Source organism: Felis catus, chromosome D1 (assembly GCF_018350175.1).
Source record: "Felis catus isolate Fca126 chromosome D1, F.catus_Fca126_mat1.0, whole genome shotgun sequence".
Classification (NCBI taxonomy): Eukaryota; Metazoa; Chordata; class Mammalia; order Carnivora; family Felidae; genus Felis; species Felis catus.
In genome coordinates this window covers 42,420,440-42,442,828 of record NC_058377.1, presented here as the reverse complement: position 1 = coordinate 42,442,828, position 22,389 = coordinate 42,420,440, and the positions used below count along the sequence as shown (strand labels likewise).

General features: G+C 35.0%; 1 long non-coding RNA gene across 1 annotated transcript in view; it reads right to left on the bottom strand.

The window, feature by feature from the left end:
- Positions 1-21,134, bottom strand: part of LOC123380447 — a 343,729-nt gene extending 322,595 nt beyond the window's left edge. Inside the window, exon 1 of the long non-coding RNA XR_006586210.1 lies at positions 18,762-21,134. This is a non-coding gene — a long non-coding RNA (uncharacterized LOC123380447). The remainder of the gene's footprint in view (positions 1-18,761) is intronic.
- Positions 21,135-22,389: the final 1,255 nt, after the last annotated feature.

Here is a 22,389-nt window from a genome sequence, read left to right as displayed (position 1 = left end):
TGCATACACTACTCTTATGATAAAACTTTTTTCTCAATTTTTTTGATGTTTAAAACTTAACACTATATGTACAATTGTAGTTAAAACATTTTTTTTGCATTTTCTGAACTTTTCCTCTTTTGCCCACTAATATGATATTAAGGATTTTAAGTAGTTTTTATCATTAAATTTTACTTTTTGAATATGTAAAGTATGCATATAGGTTAAATATAATAATTTACAGCTTTTACAAAAGATGAACAATTAATATTAAGTTAATTAAAAGTAAGACATTCTTCTTTTTCTGTCCCTCAGCCACCCTTTTTTCCTCCAAAGGATATTTACTACGTACCTTTTAAGAAGCACGATTTTTATTTGAACAAATGTCTATGTGAGTGTAAAAGCACACGTACAAACATACACACGCACACACACACCTTACTTTTCAAGGTAACATTAAAAAAATATTCTCTCTTGTTGTTTCAATTTACCAGGATGTCTTGGTGATCTTTCCATATCATTATAGACAACGCAGAAACATTTACTTACTTGTTTATCATATGTATAAACTGAAAGTGAATTTAACCTAAGGAGCTTCTTTCTTTACCTATTACAGAACAAAACAGGGAAATATGAAGCCCTACCATTACTACATAGTTCAGGTGATACCCTCACATAGAACCTAAATCATAACCTTAATTCCCATCATACTGTTTGGAAATAGTACCAAAGAAAGAGAAAAATAATTAAGTACACTAAAACATAACGACTACGGTTTTCACCACTGGAGTCAATAACAGAACCAAAACTGTTAATTCTAGAACCCATTCTGTATTCTCCTTACCCACTGCCATTACTTTAGGAATTTTTCTTCAAGGAGGGGAACCAAATCTCCATCCCTATAGGACTCGGTCTTACTTGGGTTGTTGTGGTTTCTCAATGACTAACATTACAAGAAAATGGAGCACAAAGAAGAAACCCAGTGAATCACATCAGTTATCAGACAAAAAACTTTATATCCCCTAGTTCAGCAACTATCCACTTTCATGTTGGTGTTCATGATATACCGTTCTGGACAGTATATCAATTCCTTCTTCTACCTGATTGTAGGTAGTAACATGGAAACAAATAGAAAAGCCTTACATCAGAATCTGGATCTACTACATACCTGTCTTTTGCTCCAAACCACACAAAATAGGCAACCTTACAGGTAATGAGGTAAACTGTGCAAAGCAATTCAGCTCTACTTATGTAAAATGGCTTTTTCTCTCTGCAACTATTTAATCATGACACAGGCCTGACTCTTAGCTACAAGACCTAAATAATCCTTTTAATATTTAACGCAGAGATGTACTCATTATCCACCTATGACTTGACTTCAGAACTCAAAACTTCGTTTCTAATTCTCATTGTAGAAGTTTCAGTATAAGACTAAGAAACTAGTCTACCCCATAATCATGGTGATTATGGTTGTCACCAGAATGACTGTTAACAACCACTTGCTCTCTCCTTCCCTTGCTTCAATTAGCACTACAATTCAATCCAATATTTATAACTTGTATAACAGCATTGCTATTATGAGCCCCTTGATTGCCTGCGATCCATTTACCCTTATCACAAAGGTCATTCATATGCCTATCCAAATGGGAATAACTCAGTTTTAGGGTATTATGTATTATGAGGGTTTCTTGAGACCAATTCGGGTGTTAATTACTGTTTTAGAGTACAGACAGGAAGCAGAAAAAAGGCATACTCAAAAGGGATTCTACCTGTATAACTGCATATTTTTACTATTTCACTGGTCTAACTATATCCAATAATGTTTAGTGATAGTGATCACAATAGTTTATGACTTAAATGAGAACTTAGAGTTTTCATATTTAGCATGATGCTAGCTTTTGAGATAACACTAGGTTACTTACACACACACATATATATATACATATACACATATGCATGTTTTCATGTATGCATAGTTTTCATATGTATGCATAGTCTTCATATATATGTATATATATGTGTATATATACATGTATATATATATGTGGACATATAATCTTCAGTTATTTATCCATTTTTTTAAGATTTCTTTTTAGGAGCACCTGGGTGGCTCAAACGGTTAAGTGTCTGACTTCAGCTCAGGTCATGATCTCGCAGTTTGTGGGTTTGAGCCCCGCGTCGGGCTCTGTGCTGACAACTCAGAGCCTAGAGCCTGCTTTGGATTCTGTGTCTCCCTCTCTCTCTGCACCCCCCCCCCCCCCCGCTTGCACGGTCTCTGTCTCTCAAAAATAAAAGAAAAACATTAAAAAATTTTGTTTGAAGTTTTTTTTTAAATCATGAATGAAAGCCAAGTTTCAAATGTGTTCTGAACATATTTAGCAATATAATTTATTATTTATTCTGCTGAAAGTTCTATATATTTTCTTGATTTTTATTTATTTTTTGTTTAGAGATTCATATTTGGATCTTTGATTTTATATAGGACACTGGTTAAACCCCATATTACAAGTTAAAGTAATTAGCATTCATCTTATTATTCTCTAGGCATTATGTAGATTAATATTTGATCTCTTCTTTGACCAAGTAGTTAACATATTTTTAAAGTCCAAGTGATTGTGTTTGTTTATTCATTAATTTCAAGGGTTCTAATGCATTAAAAATTTCTATTTTTACTGTAGCATTATTTTAATGATTTAAATTATTTAAATCATAATTATTTACTAATTATCTAATCTCATCTTCAGTTTCCCCACATGTATTTTCATTATATGGAACACATTTACTTCAAACAGGTCATTTTCTTTCATACTTGTGCTTCTGGAGGTATTGATCCTTCTAATTCAATGGTTTCTGCCACCTCAACCCAACACACCTCTCACTTCCTTTATATTTTAGTGCCCCGGATTCTATAAAAGTCTTGTATAATGTAGACATTCAGAACAGTTTAACAAAAATGGCAGGATTTAGTGAAGGCAGAATTGTCATTCTGAATAAGTTCATCTTCAGGATTAGCTCTTCGCATTTTTTATTCTTTCACAAAACTAGATCTCTGTTGAAAATAGTTTTCATAATTATCTTATGAAGTGTAATAACTCCATTTTTGCCCCTTGTGTCTATCATCTCCTCATTTATCAATCAGTGATTCATGTGAATATGTTATTTTTCTCTTTCTGATAATTTCCCCATTACACATGGAACAAGGTGCAAACATCTTTGTATATATAGCTTTCTGGTGCTATGTTGTATAGCCTTTCAAATGTGTTCAAGTCTTATTGCCCCCTATTCATCACTTCCAATACTTACCAAATGTATTTATGTAGCAAATATTTGAGAACCTGTTAGAACAGTTTCTAGAACCTAACACTATAGATGAAGCAGTGAATAAAAAAGGGAGGGGGTGGGGAGGTGTGTTCTATGCTCATTCAGCTTATGTACTAGTTGGAGTTGGGGGGTTGGAGAAGGAAAAATACATGTCAAGAGACAGTAAAAGAATTGAAAAAATAAATGACAAGAGATAAGGAGTACCAGAAACAGAAGTACAATTTTAATATGGTCAGGAAAAGTCTCTCAGACACTGGGCACAGTGACCTGGAGGAAGTGAGCCCCAGTTTTTGGCTAACTACTCCTTTAAGATTCAACTCTTCTGCTAGTGTAAAACAAACAGCTGATACCTTGCTCCCCTCATGATAGCTTTGGATTTGGTGTCCCATTTATGTGTTGCTCTAGAATTATGTGTTTATCATTCTCCTGGTGCACACTTGGTAAATTAAGGATAGTTCTGGGTCTGTCAACGTTCATCTGCCAAAATGTCAATCTCTCAAGGTAAGAGAACATAAAATTTCTAACTTTTGTATACTTCTCTTAGCAACGGTGCTTAGTATATGTTTGTTACATTGATTTGACCTAGTTGGACTGGATGTGTTCTAAGCTATTTTACAATTACAGTCAAATCATTTCTCTTGGCTTCGTTTTTTACTTCTGTAAAATAAAAGACATTGTAAGTCTTGCAGAAGCTTAGAGGAGTGGTAAAATTCTGGCATTAAAATAAAGTATTATCTCGGGTGGCCTCCAAACTGCCTTTATGAAAAGTAAAACCTCTCAGGGGAAAATCACTATAAACTTTCTTCATATTATCATTTCTTTTATGTTTAGGATGAAGTTGGTTTTATTTCCAGATCACTGAGCCAAGCAGTAGTACAAAGTGAGTCAGTTTGAATTTTATTCACTGAATTTAAAGATGTCAGTTTACTTATTAAAAATTCATACCCTTTAAGTGCCATTTCTAGTATAGCTGAGTGGTTCCTACAAGACCCAACCTTCTACTATACAAGAGCCCCTCAGAGGAGGGGAAACAACAACCTAAATGCTAGGAAATATGAACAAAAGCAAGCAGATCAATAAGGGAAGTTACACATGGAAAAAGGGAACAGGTGAGATACCAATTCTTAGGTCTTTTAGTGTGAGTATAGCCTGCAGTAGAGGCTACTCTGGCAATTGAACTCCAGTGACAGAAGTTCAGGACAACCAATGCTGCTAAAAAGAGAATCCCGGAAAAGGAATTAACCAGAGAGGATACTACTAAATTCTCCATATCAACTTTGAGTCTCTAACCCCTAGAACAGTTGCATGTGTAGTCAAGTTCTTAAAGCTAAAGATAAAATTACCCAAGAGGGGAAGATCAAATAAGGCTACTACCAGGCATGTTGTTAATTATGCTACTGAAAAAGATAAAGGGAGAATTTTCAAAGAGCTGTAAAAGAATGATATTTCTACACAGAGGAACAGTTTTTAAATGAATGCTGCCTTTAGAAAAATATTAAGTCCAAAAGGCATTAGGGAATTATTAAAGTGATGGAGAGATCAATTATCAAAATGTAATCTCATGTGAAGCAAATATATCCATTGACATTGAAGATAGAATAGATTTGTCATAGTAAAGATAATAGAGCATTTGTTTCCATTGGAACAACAAAATAGGAAATGCTGAAGCAAGTTCTTTAGGCTGGAAATCAACATCAGAAATGGTAATTATTTCGATAAACATTTTTTATTCTTTTAAAATATTTAGGATCATTTAAAGCACAAAAGGATGATACTGTCTTTCCTTGTTTATATTGTTGTCAGCATAGAAATCTAGCATAAAAAATGAGAATATTGAGAGGGAGGGAGCCAAGATGGCGGAACAGCATGGAAGTTTTTGTGTGTCTTGCATGCATGAAATACAGCCAGACCAACACTAAACCATCCTGCACACCTAGAAAACTGATCTGAGGATTAACACAACAATCTACACAACCTGAACCACAGAAATCAGTGGAAAGAAAAAAAATTCAATTTTCAATTTTTATTAAAAATATTTTTAATTTTTTTACTGTATTTATTTTTGTGTAATTTTCTTCAAATTCTATTTTACTTCCATCATTTTATTTTAGTCTACTTCAGTGTTTTCACTTTTTCAAATTTTCAAATGATTTTTTTCTTTTTTTAATAAAGAAAATTTTTTTTATTTTTAATTCTTATAAAAATATTTTTAATTTTTTTCTACTTTATTCTTTTGTGTAAATTTTTTCAAATTCTATTTTACTCCCATCATTCCAATTTAGTTTATTTCAGTATATTTATTTTTCCAAATTTTCAAATGATTTCTTTCCCTCCTCCCCCACCCTTCCCTCTAATGTATCAAAGCACTTTAAACACCCAGACCAAAACACCGAGGATCTAGCATCATTTATTCGATTGTTTTTTGTGTATGCATGTTTAATTTTTAATTTTAATATTTAAGTTTCTTTTAATTTTTTCTACCTCATTAATTCCTTTTCACCCTTCAAAATGACAAAATGAAGGAATTCACCCCAAAAGAAAGAGCAAGAACAAACTACAGCCAGGGACTTAACCAACAGAGATACAAGCAAGATGTCTGAATCAGAATTTAGAATCACAATAATAAGAATACCAGCTGGGGTTGAAATAGATTATAATTCCTTTCCATGGAGATAAAAGACGTAAAAGCTAATCAGGATGAAATAAAAAATGCCATGACTGAGCTGCAATTTCGAATGGATGCCAAAGCAGCAAGGGTGGATGAGGCACAGAAGCCAATCAGTGATATAGAGGACAAACTTATGGAGAATAATGAAGCAGAAAAAAAGATGGAGATTAATGCAAAGAGCATTATTTAAGAATTAGAGAAATCAGTGACTTATTTAAAAAGATCATCATCAGAATCATAGGGGTCCCAGAAGAGGAAGAGTGAGAAATAGGGGTAGAAGGGTTATGTGAGCAAATCATAGTGGAAAACTTTCCTATCCTGGGGAAAGACACAGACATCAAATCCAGGAAGCAGAGAGGACTCCCATAGATTTAACAAAAACCGACCATCAACGAGGCATATCATAGTCAAATTCACAAAATACACAGACAAGGAAAGCAGCATGAAAGCAGCAAAGGAAAAAAAAAGTCCTTAACCTACAAGGGAAGACAAATAAAGTTTACAGACCTATCCAAAGAAACTTGGCAGGCCAGAAAGAAGTGGCAGGATATAGTCAATGTGCTGAATCAGAAAAATATGCAGCCAAGAATTCTTTTTTTTTTTATTTTTTTTTTAACGTTTATTTATTTTTGAGACAGAGAGAGACAGAGCATGAATGGGGGAGGGCCAGAGAGAGAGGGAGACACAGAATCTGAAACAGGCTCCAGGCTCCGAGCTGTCAGCACAGAGCCCAACGCGGGGCTCAAACTCACAGACCGCGAGATCATGACCTGAGCCGAAGTCGGCCGCCTACCGACTGAGCCACCCAGGCGCCCCAAGAATTCTTTATCCAGAAAGGCTGCCATTCAAAATGGAAGGAGGCATAAAAAGTTTCCCAAATAAAAATTAAAAGTTTGTGACCACTAAACCAGCCCTGCCAGAAAATTTTAAGGGGGGACTCTCTGAGGAGAGAAAAGATATACAAACCAAACAAACCAAACAAACCAAAGACCAAAAGCAACAAAGATTAGAAAGGACAAGAACACCACCAGAAACTCCAACTCTATAACCAGCATAATGGCAATAAATTCCTATCTTTCAGGACTCACTCTAAACGTCAATGGACTCAATGCTTCAATCAAAAGACATAGGGTAACAGAATGGATAAGAAAACAAGATCCATCTATCTGCTATTTACAAGAGACCCACTTTAGATCTAAAGACACCTTCAGATTGAAAATAAGGGGATGGAGAACCATCTATCATGCTAATGGTCAACAAAAGAAAGCCAGAGTAGCCATACTTACATCGGACAATCTAGACTTTAAAATAAAGACTGTATCAACAGATGCAGAAGGGCATTATATCATAATTAAGGGGTCTATGCACCAAGAAGACCTAACGACTGTAAACATTTATGCACCAAATGTGGAAGCACCCAAATACATAAATCAATTAGTCATAAACATAAAGAAACTCATTGGTATTAATACCCTAATAGTGGGAGACATCAACACCCCACTCACAACAATGGACAGATAATCTAATCAAAAAACCAACAAGTAAACCATGGCTTTGAATGACACACTGGACCAGATGGACTGAACAGATTATTTGGAACATTTCATCCTAAAGCAACAGAGTATACATTCTTCTCCAATGTATGGAATGTTCTCCAGAATAGACCACATACTGGGACACAAATCAGCCCTCAAGAAATACAAAAAGATCGAGATCATACCGTGCCTATTTTCAGACCACAATGCTATGAAACTCGAAATCAACCACAAGAAAAAATTTGGAAAGGTAACATACTTGGAGCCTGAAGAACATCCTACTAAAGAAGGAGTGGGCTAACCAAGAAGTTAAAGAGGAAATTAAAAAGTATATGGAAGCCACTGAAAATGATAACACCACAACCTAAAACCTTTGGGATGCAGCAAAGGTGGTCATAAGAGGAAAGTATATAGCAATCCAGGCCTTCCTGAAGAAGGAAGAAAATATTTCAGATACACAACCTAACCTTACGCCTTAAAGAGCTGGAAAAAGACAGCAAATAAAACACAAAACCAGCAGAAGACAGGAAATAATAAAGATTAGAGTAGAAATTAATGCTATCAAAACCAACAAACCAACAACAACAATAACAACAACAACAGAACAGATCAATGAAACCAGAAGCTGGTTTTTTGACAGAATTAACAAAATTGACAAACCACTAGCCACGTTGATCAAAAAGAAAAAGGAAAGGACCCAAATAAATAAAATCAACAATGAAAGAGGAGAGATCACAGCCAACACAACAGAAATAACAATAAGAATATTATGAGCAATTATATGCCAATAAAATGGGCAATCTGGAAAAATGGACAAATTCCTAGAAACATAAACACTACCAAAACTGAAACAGGAAGAAAGAAAATTTGAACAGACCCATAACCAGTAAGGAAATCAAATTAGTAATCAAAAATCTCTCCCCCCCCCCCCGCCAAAAAAAAAAAAAAAAAAAAGTCCAGGGCAGATGGCTTCCCAGGGGAATTCTACCAAACATTTAAGGAAGAGTTGACACCTATTCTCTTGAAGCTATTCCAAAAAATAGAAAAGGAAGGAAAACTTCCAAACTTTTGCTATGAAGCCAGCATTACCTTGATTCTAAAACCAGAGACCCCACTAAAAAGGAGAACTATAGACCAATTTCACTGATGAACACAGATGCAAAAATCCTCAACAAGATATTAGCACACCGAATCCAACAATACATTAAAAAAATTACTCATCACGACCAAGCAGGATTTATACCTGGGATGCAGGGCTGGTTCAATATATGCAAAACAATTAACATGATTCATCACATCAATAAAATAAAGGAAAAGAACCATACAATCCTCTCAATAGATGCAGAGAAAGCATTTGACCAAATACAGCAGAACCTTTCTTGATAAAAACCCTCAACAAAGTAGGGATAGAAGGATCAGACCTCGAGATCATATATGAACCATATATGAACAACCCAACACCAGTATCATCCTCAATGGGGAAAAACAGAGCTTTCCCCCTAAGGTCAGGAACAAGACAAGGATGTCCACTCTCACCACTGTTATTCAACATAATATTGGAAGTTTTAGCCTCAGCAATCAGACAACACAAAGAAATAAAAGTCATCCAAATCAGCCAGGAGGATGTCAAACTTTCACTCTTCACAGATGACATGATACTCTATACGGAAAACCCTCAGATTCCACCAAGAAACTGCTAGAACTGATTCATTAATCCAGCAAAGTTGCAAGACATAAAATCAATGCACAGAAATCATTTGCATTTCTATACACCAACAACGAAGCAACAGAAATTGAAATCAAGGAATTGATCCCATTTACAATTGCACCAGAAACCATAAAATATCTAGGAAGAAATTTAACCAAAGAGGTGAAAAATCTATACACTGAAAACTATAGGAAGCTTATGAAAGAAATTGCAGAAGACACAAAAAAATGGAAAAAGATTCCATGCTCCTGGATAGGAAGAACAAATATTGTTAAAATGTCAATACTACCCAAAGCAATCTACATATTCAATGCAATCCCTATCAAAATAACACCAGCATTCTTCACAGAGCTAGAACAAACAATCATCAAATTTGTATAGAGCCAGAAAAGACCCTTAATAGCTAAAGCAATCTTGAAAAAGAAAACCAAAGCAGGAACATCAAAATTCTGGACTTCAAACTGTACTACAAAGCTCTGATCATCTTGACAGTATGCTACTGGCACAAGAACAGACACTCAGATCAATGGAACAGAATAGAGAACCCAGAAATGGATCCACAAACGTATGGCCAACTAATCTTTGACAAAGCAGGAAAGAATATCCAATGGAATAAAGACAGTCTTTTCAGCAAGTGGTGCTGGGAAAACTGGACAGCGACATGCAGAAGAATGAACCTGGACCACTTTCCTACACCATACACAAAAATAAACTCAAAAAGGATGAAAGACCTAAATATAAGACAGGAAGCCATCAAAATCCTCCAGGAGAAAGCAGGCAAAAACCTCTTTGATTTTGGCCCCAGCGAAGGTGCTCAACACATCTCTGGAGGCAAGGGAAACAAAAGCAAAAATCAACTACTGGGACCTCCTCAAAATAAAAAGCTTCTGCACAGCAAAACTAAAAGGCAACCAACAGAATGGGAGAAGATATTTGCAAATGACTTATGAGATATAGGGCTAGTATCCAAAATCTATAAAGAACTTATCAAACTCAACACCCAAAAAACAAATAATCCAGTGAAGAAATGGGCAAAAGACATGAATAGACACTTCTCCAAGGAAGATATCCAGATGGCCAACCAACATGTGAAAAAATGCTCAACATCACTCATTAGAGAAATACAAATCAAAACCACAATGAGATACCACCTTACACCTGTGAGAATGGCTCACATTAACGACTCAGGAACAACAGATGTTGGCAAGGATGTGGAGAAAGAGGATCTCTTTTGCATTGTTGGTGGGAATGCAAGCTGGTACAGCCACTCTGGAAAACAGTATGGAGGTTCCTCAAAAAGTTAAAAATAGAACTACCCCATGACCCAGCAATTGCACTACTAGGCACTTATCCATGGGATACAGGTGTGCTGTTTCGAAGAGACACATGCACCCTCATGTTTATAGCAGCACTATCAACAATAGCCAAAGTATGGAAACAGCTCAAATGTCCATCGATGGATGAATGGATAAAGAAGATGTGGTGTGTATACACACATACACACACACACACACACACACACACGCAATGTAGTATTGCTCGGCAATCACAAAGAATGAAAGAATGAAATCTTGCCATTTGCAACTATGTGGATGGAACTAGAGGGTATTATGCTAAGTGAAATTAGTCAGAGAAAGACAAAAATCATATGATTTCACTTATATGAGGACTTTAAGAGACCAAACAGATGAACATAAGGGAAAGTAAGAAAAATACAAAAAGAGGGAGGGGGGACAAAACAGAAGATACTCATAAATATGGAGAACAAACTAAGGGTTACGAGAGGGGTTGTGGGAGAGGGGATGGGCTAAATGGGTAAGGGGCACTAAGGAATCTACTTCTGAAATCATTGTTGCACACTATGCTAATTTGGATGTAATTTTTCAATAATAAACTTAAAAATAAAAATAAATAAAAAATGAGATTAAATGAGGCCAATGTTTACAAGGTTAATATATATTTGATAAACTAAAAACTGCAGAGACCATGAAAAATTAGGAATGAAGGCTTATCACCCAGATCTTATCCCCCAGGCCGACATTAAGAGAATAATACAATACTGTGGACAATTTTATGCCAATAAATTTGCCAGTTAAAATATGTATGTGACAATAGCATCATGGTAGCATAAGGTATCCTGAGTTTGTCCCCCAGAAATAAAATATTTGGCATCCATTCACAGACAAAAGTGCCTCTGAGGGAGCTGGAGGATCTGGCACCTTATGTCAAGGACCCAGAACTATCTTGGCCACCCATGCATTGGGAATTGACTGACCAACTTTGGTCCTAGCTGTGCACCCTGGAAGTGGTCTATGAACCAGTTCCAATCTCTTTACCACAGCCCAGAAGTCCCTGGAAAACACTAACTTAGACTGTCACTCATCAGTGAAACAGCTTATGTAGAAGTCCAGATTTCTAGACTGTTAGAGCAAAGAAGTGGGGGGGGGGGGTGCAGGGGGGAAGCTTGGACACACTGTAGATGTTAAGAGGAATGGTTTTACTTGACATACACTTCACCCTCCCTAAGATGGCATGGGTTGGGAACATGGGAGAAATCACAGGCTAAGGAAGATCTCTCACACAGTTAAGAGATAGTATGGAAATTAACACCTGGCTTCCTCATCTGTACAAAGGCTACCGAAGGAGATCATTTCTCTCTCCATCCAGAGTAACTATAAATGGATTATAGACTTTATACTTTTTATATATTATATTTGCAATTATTGTACTTAAACATACATTTATAAAATGAGCCAGCAAGTCCATTTACCTAGAATTTTTATAAGCTTATTTTTCAAAACTATTTGTAAAACTATTTTTACAGGAGCTTTATTTGTAACAGTCAAAACCCTGAACCAGTTCAGTAACCATCAATAGAAAAATGACTTTGTGGTATATTCATACACTGAAAACCTAACTCAGCATTAAAAAGGAACAAACTACTGACACATTCAGCAACAAGAGTGAATCTCAAAATTTAGAGGTATTTAAGTTACCTAAGCATACACGCTATATAATTTTGATTTTATGAAATTTTAACACAGGCAAAGCTAATTTTCGGTGAGAAAAAAAAATAAATGTGATTACCTCCAGCTCTGGGATTTGAGGGATTGGGGAGGACTCTGATATAATATGAAGTATTTGCCTACTTCCATGGAGTAAATACTACCACTATGGCCAATGTGAACTACCAACTTAATGTCAAACAGAATTGAGAGATGGCATATGTAATCAGTTCTTCTAAGTGGTTTCTAGCACTCAATAGAAGATGGGAGAAACTTTCAGAAAATTTTAACATTCTATATTTTGAGATTGGAGTTGCACAGTTGTAGGAATTTGAAAAACTCCAGCAGCCACAATTACTATATTTGACTTTATGTAAATTTAATGGGAAAAAAAACTTCAAAGTATAGAACTATAGCTAATTATAAACAGCAAGCTAAAATATTTAGGGTAGATTCTACTGACATCTGCAATTTCCTTTGAAATGTATTAAAATATGAATTGATGGCTAGATGGATGAGTAAACAGATGTGATAAAGCATGTCTAACATCAGTGATAGAATCTAGGTTGTGATTATGCATGTTCACTCTAAACTTAATTCTATAACATTTAGAAATGTAAGAAAAAAAGATCTTCTTTCTCTATTTTCAGCAGTTACAAATTCTATTAAATATATGATGATCTTAAAGGTTACACTAGAGTTCCCAGTTTCTATTTAAAGACAATTTCATGTATAATTACTATTTCCTCTAGAAACTTCCACCTCTAGTTTTCTCTGTATTACATATTCAAACCAGAAGCAATTTTCCTAATACATCTAAAATCTACACTACTGCCCCATTTAAAAATCCTCATTAGCTCTCTATAACCTAATTTTTAACCACATAAATGTCACTTGACATTGTGTTAGTTTTCTATTGCTGTTCTAACAAATTGTCATGAAGTTAGTGCCTTAAAACATTATCAATCTATCATCTTATAGTTTTGTGCATCAGAAATCCAAAGCAGGTCTCAGTGTGTTAAGTTCGAAGTATCAGTAGGGCTGTGTTCCTTTCTGGAAGATTATTTTTTTTAAACATTTATTCATTTCTGAGAGGCAGACAGAGCACAAGCAGAGGAAGTGCTGAGAGAGAGGGAGACATAGAATCTGAAGCAGGCTCCAGGCTCTGAGCTGTCAGCACAGTGCCCGATGAGGGACTTGAACCCACGAACCGTGAGATCATGACCTGAGCCTAAATCAGACGCTCAACTGAGTCAGTCACCCAGGCGCCCCATTTTTGGAAGCTCTAAAGGAGAATTTACTTTATAGCCTTTTTCAAGGCATTTTAGAGGTTGCCAGCATTCCTGGGTTCAAGGAGCTTTTCTTTCATATTCGAAGCCAGAAACATCAGGTCTCTCTCTGATCACATTAAGAACTCATGAGATTGGATTGTATTTATCCAGATAATCCAGGCTCATCGGCCCAGCTCTCAAGTCCTACTTTTCATCACCCTTACAAGATCTTTTTCCTTCTGGTTTATATGCTCAGAGATTGAAGATGAAGACATGTTTGGGAGCCATTTTTTATGCCTACTACACCTTCCACAATCTCCTGCCAGTCATAATTACGGGCTTCTTTTTCACCTTACACCTTCATACTCCTTGTGCTCTAGCTTCATCAGATGATTTGCTTATGTCCTCCCTAATCTTGGGTCTTTCAACCCTTTCATTTTACTTGTCTATTCAGAGAGATCTCCCTGGCAATCAACATTTATGATCATCTACCATATACTACCCGGATGCCATGGTCAATTCGGAACTCTTTTCTTAGAAAGTCACACAGGGTAACATTTTATTAAGGTTTTTAAAAATCAATCTATGTAAAGTAATTTTCTGTTTTATCTTGCACCTTATAGCACTAATCTTAGGTAACTTTGCATTATAGTTATGACACAAGTTTTTTCCTTCCAATACATCTACGCTTCCTTGAATCCTGGTACTCTGATTCTGATGTAAAATAACCCAGGTTTATACTGGAGTCACCCAGAGTAGACACCCAATATACATTAGTTGATTTGAATTGTGTTGAATTACATACAAATTGAAACATATGTTGTGTCCTGAGCTAGACACAAGGTCTGCAAGGAAGTCTGAGCTATGTTGGCATTGAAGCTTATAATGAAATACAGAGAGAAAGGACTTCTAAAAATAAAATAGAAGGTAGCATATGCTTTGCTCCAAATGAATGATATAAACAATAAGTGTTAAAGAGTTATGATGGCCAGATTTGAAACATCTGTGACTCCCCCCCCCCCCCTCCAACTTTGACCCAACTCAACTGGACTGGAAAAAAAAATGTTCTATCTAATTCAGAACAGCTGTCTGTCTACACTTAAGCCGTATTAAAATAGCACTTCCAAGAGTTGTTTTTCATCATTTTTCCACAATACGAAATAGTTGACAGGGAAGTGGGTGAGGAAAAAGATAAGAAGAGAAAGAGAAGATTAGGAAGAGAGTGAACAATAGAGAAACTTTAAGGACCAGATGGGCTATACACTGATATGAAGTCTAAGATTCTTTAGAAGTTTCATATGATGATAATACTCTGATTAAGTTTCTAGTGCTTTGGAATACCACCTCAATTTAAAAACAAGAAGCAAAAATCTGCTAGAAGTTCAAAAAGTTTATTTAACCCTAAAAATGCACGTAAATATTTTGCTAGACACTTCTGTGGGGAAAGTTTTATAAATATTTAAATATCTCATTTCACTATTTGCAAATCAGAAAACCAGGAGATTTTGGAATTATGTTTTTTCTAATAAATGGTTATATACTACTAGCTGTGTTAATTCTTCATGGAAAAACCACTTCAAACCCCATTATTTTCTATTCTAAAGTTGAAAGTGGGGAGGGCTTCCCCTATTTCGCATGAGTACTATTTTATATAAAGCAGGGATCAAAGTTGTAACAATGCTAATTTTTCTGACCCTTAAATTTAAAATATCAAATTTGAATATTGATCACTTTCAGTTTAATTATATATATGGGTATGATGAGACAGAACAGGATGTGGATGGGCATGCTGATGCTGGCAGCATACAGACCTGGTTCATAATAAGCCTCTTGCTCATTTGCTTCTTTTCACCTTCATTTCCTCATCTATAAGTGTATATATTTAACTCACAGTAAAAGAAAAGTGTGATGTGTGTGCAATAAGGGCAGCTGTGAACAAGTAGGTCAATAATTTTAGCTTAAAATCGCAACCCAATCTCCACTTACAAGCTGTCATTTAAATTCCATAGTAGCTAAATTTTAAGTTAACACCTGAGGAACAGAATATACTCCTGGATAATGAACACCAAATGGAATGACTCATTTACACATTTTCTCTTGATGACTATAAAATTGCATTTTAATGGTTTGTCAGCTACAAATAACCCTGTAGTTGACTGAATAAGAAGACTAAGAACATATATAAAACATGCAATACTATACCAGCTTCAAAGTAATACGAATAATTGTCCTTCAAGAAATAAAATCCGGGGCGCCTGGGTGGCTTGGTCAGTTAAGCGTCTGACTTCGGCTCAGGTCATGATCTCACCATCCGTGAGTTCGAGCCCCGCGTGGGGCTCTGTGCTGACCACTCAGAGACTGCAGCCTGTTTCAGATTCTGTGTCTCCCTCTCTCTCTCTCTGCCCCTCCCCTGTTCATGCTCTGCCTCTCTCTGTCTCAAAAATAAATAAACGTTAAAAATTAAAAAAAAAAAGAAATAAAATCCTTATTTGTTTATCCCATGCTCCCTGCTTTAAAAAATTTCAAAAATAGATCACCTCCCCATTAATCTACAACTCTAGTGCTACCAAAAGCTACATTAGGATTTGCACATTAAAAATTTATTTTGTACTCACCATGTCTCATAACTTTAATAGTAAAGTTTATTACAAAGTATGTGTTATATTTTTAATATCCTATATTTTGCCATTAATAGGTACATATGGATCTCTCTAAAGTATAGAAGTATACTAGAAAATGGAAAGACAGTTGAGCATACTTTAATTTTCTTCATGATACTTGATAAAACTAAGTACTGACATTTGTTGCTTTTAAATAGGTTACTGAAACACAAATATTGGAAACATAGACTGGAATTATTCTCCCCAGTTTTAGTTCCTTCCACCTTGACCAAATTACTTCACAAATATGTGAAGACACTTTGATTAGTCAGAAAAGAAAATATGTATGTGGAAGAGAAAGAGGTAGTAAGATACAAATATATCAAAAACTATATTTTAATTTCCCAACAATTAAAAACTAAACGTACAAATAATCAAATAAAGAGATGCAAAGCATAACCATAACGAACTTTGCTGTATGTCCCAAATACCAAAGATAGATATGTATCCAAGCTGCTACAACAGCATTTCAGGAAAGTCACTTCCCAAAGGGGGTCAAAATGTGAGGCATCCATTTAGAAACCAAATTTAGTTTGGCCTAGTTTGTGGAATTTTTTGTTTTTGGTCTTTGCCTTTTTAAATACTTGGATAAGTACAAGATTAGTGTAATTATAATTAAATGATACTTTTATCCCAAGGACTTCATAAAGGCTATGAAACCTTAAAAGTTTAACTCTCAGGTTTACAGACTATGTAGATAAATTCAAGAGTTTCCCTGAGGAATAGCATGAAGAGATCCCGACTTTTCATGTAAGTCAGACAACTCAGGAACCCTTAGTTCTCTAAAATACCCTTATAAGAATGAATAGAAAGACTCCACACTCCTCAAGATACAATTGCTATTAAATTCTCAATTTGAGTTAAGAGGAGTTTACTTCCTACTGGGATAAAGTCATTTCCTACTGAGTGAAATCTCCTATAGAATGAACGTGCAACTGATGCTAAGGAATTTGGCAACATGGGATTTCTTTTAAAAGTGTTTTATTAATTCCCATTTACTATGCTATTTGAATTCCATTCGTGTTCGTCAATCTTAAGATAAAAAGAAATCACCATTTAATAAAAACTGTCAAAATACCCAGTTCTGTCAAGATGGTGGATTTGTGGATAAAGCATCCACATGTTTTGCATTTGGGGCCTGACTGGCACAATGTGACAGCTGGGGCAGATTTTGTGTAGACAAAGTTAGGGCTTACTGGTTCACCTTAAACTGTATTAAGTTTCCTGTTTCTCTTGACAAGGTTTCTTTTCCAAGACAGGATTTAGAGAAGGTAGGATTATGATTTGCTAGGCTGTGGGATTAGCAGCTAACACAAGAAGAAACAGATGATTTTGCACAAAGTACAAAATGCAGTACTTTTATAGATGAATATACCTGTGGAGAATTATATGAATATTTGGTGTCGACTTGTTGAGCTCCTAGAAAGCTGAATTTATAGTCTTAGTGGAAGAATGCCTAAACTCTGTCTCAATGCATTTCAAAGAAAGTAATATTGAGGCAGCAAGCATTTTAAAAAGCTATTATAACATGTATAGGTTCTACACATAGGGAAGAAGATATGAAGTACAAAAGAGGGAAGACAGGCAAGGCAAATATTTTATCCCTGGTGACTCACCTATAATTAGTAATTAAGCAAAAAAGTAAACATTTTGTGTTCACAACAAAGGCCTACTCTAAGGAGGATGCTATTAGAGCCTCATCCCACTTAAAGGAAGTATGTTTCTCCTAATTGTTTCTCTTCCATCTTGCCTTAACTAAGTAAAAAGAAGAGAAGCAAAAAAAATACAACAAAATTCCACACACTTGTTAATAAATTCACAGTGCAGGATATGGGTCCACTAAGTGAAAGATTTGATAAAATTACAGAACACTTCCCCTCCCCCACAATTTACCTACACACTAACAGAGGTAATATATTACACCTGAAAGATCTCAAAGACTACCTGAGGAGGACTTTTTAGGGAAGCCTAGAAGTACAACTCAACTCCTTACCAGACTAACAAAAATCTTTCCAATAAAGGCCTTTTAATCTCAGTTCCAAATACTTGATACAGCATAGCCACCTTTCAACAAGAAATCAATAACAAAGATAGCTGGAAATCCAAAAATGTTGGAGCTTAAACAATATATCCATAAATAATATTGGCCAATATAGAAGTTTCAAGAAAAATATAAGGGATTTGAAACCAAATGACAATAAAAATACACTGTATAAAAATTTGTGAGATACAGTGAAAGCAGTGTTTACAGGGAAATTTTTATCATTTAATACATGTTTTAAAAAAAGATCTAAAAATCAGTAACCTAAGCTAACGTCTTAGAAAATTAGAAAATGAGCAAATTAAGTTCACAATAAGCAGAGGAAAATAAATAAAAATTAGATCAGGAATCAATGGAATTGAAACAAGAAAAAAAAAGATATTAAAACTAGATATTTTAAAGTATTAATGAATTAAAAAAAACTAGCCGGTCTAGCCAAAAACAAAAACAAAAGAGAGATGACAAATTACCAAAATCAGAAAAGAAAGAGTCGTCATGGAGGCCTCAAGACACTAGCCAAGAACGTATTGTGTAATCATTCTAATCCAACCATAGGCAATTATCAGGACTTACCTGGCAAGCCTCACTGCGGAAAGCCGTCCTCCCCAAGCTGACTTAGCACACAGCCCATACGTTGCTGTGTCAAAAGGAAATTAGTGCATTCAAAGACTCGGACTGCTCTGACTGGCCCATGGTCTTATATATAGTTACTTTCTAGCTCAGGTGCCTCACTTCAGAGGCCACTTTTTCAAAGCCTTTCAGCTGAGGCTTTCCTCTGGTGCCTCTACCAAGACTCCCAACTCCCCCTTATGGGGAATGGGGCCTTAAAGACAATCTTCTCTTCTCAAAGACTCAGTATTAAGTGCTTTCATACTCTGAGGCTTCCTCTCACTTCCCCTCCCAGTCCGTGTGACCCAGAATACTGAAGGAGTCTTTTGTCAGGAGCACCGTTGGCATTGAGACAATTCCCACCTGTGTACTAATCCACCTGATCCTTATCTAGCACCATTCCAAGGAGAAAATTGGAAGGTGGGATGGGGAGGAGTTGACACTTTCTCGGGTTTAACCTCCCCTTATATTATCACAGCAAGTGATTAAAGGCTTGGCTTTTATTGTACTTTCATTTTGGCTTGTCTTGACTACTCTGACACTCAATAACTCAACTCTCTTAAGTTCTATTAAAAAAGAAATGCCATGAACAATGCTATGCCCACCAATATGGTAATATAGATGAAATGAAGCCAATTCCTAGAGGACAAAATCTACCAAAACTTGCAAAAGGATTAATAAGATAATATGAACAGGTCTAAATTTATTAAAGATATTGAATAATTGGTGACCTTCTATAAAAGAAAATACTAGCCTCATATGGTTTCACTGGTGAGTTCTAGCATACATTTAGGTAAGATATAATACCAATTCAACTCAATCTTTTCCAGAAAAATCTAAGCACATTAGACATTTCCTACCTCACTCAATGAGGTCAGCATTATGCTAATATCAAGGCCTTCTCCCTGGTCTTTGAAAATTCCTGATCCTTGGAATAATCTCTCACAATTTCCAGTTTTGAGAGGAACCCAAGTTAATTCAAGTAGGTAACTGTTACTGTTGCTTTCAATCTCAGCTTAAAGATAATTTCTTCAGAGAAAACTTTCTGACCTCTTCCTCAGAACTCAAATCAAATTTTTCCATGAGTCTTTCAGAGTATACCCTTTACTTTACAGCCAAAACATTTATTGCAAATTTCAATGGTATATCATTTTACAGACATTTACTGGATTTTGATATCCATGAAGAAAGAGACCATGCCTATTTGTCCACTGTAGCCACAGTCTTACAATATCTGACATGTAAATGAGTCTCCATAAACATACACTAAATGAACAAATAAGCTATATCAAGCAGAAAATATGACAGAATGGAAATTATGGCAGAGGCTATTTATATACGAAAGACACAAAAATCCACAATGGTCTCAAAGTAAATAATTTAACTGAAAAAAATACCAGGAATATTTTAGAATTAGATACAATTAATTATGTTCAATAATTTCATTTCAGAAATATTGAAAATAACAAGAAAATATAAAATATCTGAAATAAAAAACTAACCTGTGACAGATGACTCATAGCCATACACATATTTCTTTTGTATTATGTGAATATCAACTATGATATATAGCTAAAAGAGAAGTCCAAATATAGGAACACATTTAATGTGTTAACTTTTGTTTATACACAAGATAGAGCAATGTCCTAAGATGCTTACACATAAGTATAAAATAAAAAATTAATGCTGAGGAATATCTTGAGACTAATGAGGGAATAAAGGAGTCGATAAAGGAGAAAATAAGGTATTAGTAACCTGCAGTATCATATCTGGGATTAAAAAAAGTGGTGAGATGTTTATTTATTTATTATGTAGAATAAAAAAAAGAAGAAGAAAAATTGGGGCATGTTCCAAAGTAAATTAATGTTCAGTGTTCCCAAAGGATTGTGTTTATGTGTAACCTAAAAGTAAATATCACAGAAATTAAAAAAAAATCCAATATGGATGAAAAATGATTTGTAAAAAGTAATCAAGTATATGAGCAGCTCAGATATGAAGTATAAAATATTGGTTATGAGGAACTGCAGGAAAGAGACAAAGGGCACAGTCACAAGTGCAGAATGAAAGGGAAAGCCAGAGTGAGGAATGAATGAAAAATATCACAGGAGGTCAAAATATTATAGACAATGTGTTTCAAGCATATAAAGGACCAGAGGTCACTCTGAAGAAGCCTGCAGAGTAAAAATTATAAGAATAAATTATCGACCAATGAAATAGATATTGCTAAAATATTAAATTAATTCCTTGCTTCCTTGTCTCAGTTTTCACAAAGAAAATAAGGGACAAATGCTAGGAACAGACATTAATTTCCCTTGGGAGAGAAAAGAAATATTACAGGAAATTGTGATCATGCCAGAACAGGTAATCAAAAATAATGGTTGAAACCCCACACACAAAGAATATAAAAACATTCAATAGTCAATGGCCAGGTATCTCTGGATTTTATTGGAGACATCCTAAAGAAAAAAAGTAACACAAAAAGGCAAGAGGAGAAATGAAGAATAAAGTTCCTTTGTAGACAGCCTTTTTCTAAAACCTCCTTAAAGGAGATAGACTACCATTTTTTTTAATTGGAAAGATAAGAGAGCAGTGTAAAAAGCCCTTTCTCTCCTGAAACCCTCAATTCTATTCACATATAAAATCAGTCACAAACATTTATAGAATTATTTATTATGCTGCTTACAAATATATGCACCTGATTTTGGCATTACACAGGTGAAAAGGGATTGGGAATAGATAGGGCTAAGTATTTAATTCTAAACAAGTAAATATAAGTCTGTTTATTACAGCACAAATGAAATGAATAGGATCTCTCTGTCAAAAGTATAGAAAAGCCAACTAAGATCAAAATTTATTTATAAATTATACATTTAAGTTGTTTATTTACTGCTTTTAATTACAATACACAGAAATCAGTAATATGTATATTCAATTACATAAGAAATTCACCTAGGTACCACATTGGTACCTGGGTTCAAGATGGAATCAACGTAATTTTATATATAAATTCATTCATTCACTCACTCAGTGAATAAATATATGGCCTGCTTTATAAAATCAATTTGTCAGTCTTGTGGACAGTAACACAAGTTACAGCCTCTATCTTTAAAAAGTTTATGTTTTTGAGCAAATTCACACTTGAAATACGAAAGAGTTAGTCGTAGGTAATCTAACAGAATCCTTTATGAAATGTGTGAGACACAAGTGAGGATATTTCCAACTTTGTTTAGAGCAAGGAGAACATCAGAACAGGTGTCATAAGGTGGTTACACCTGATTTAAATTTGTAAGAAGAATAACTCTGTAGACGGAGATAGGGCTGATGGTGATTTGTGAGGAATATTCTAGGCACTGCATGACTTATGGATAAAGTGCATAAAAGTCTGAATTAGCACGGCACCTTCTAAGAATTTAAAGTAAGTCAGGTAAATTCAAAGAAGCAGAGAAGAGGTGATAAGGGGGCTGAGATGGGAATTACGGGATCAAGCTACAAGGAGTCTTTTATTTTCCTCACCTTTATTTATCATTTTATAATTTGATATTAAAATAATTAATATTTTATGATCATTTGTCCTTCATGAAAAATATAGCAT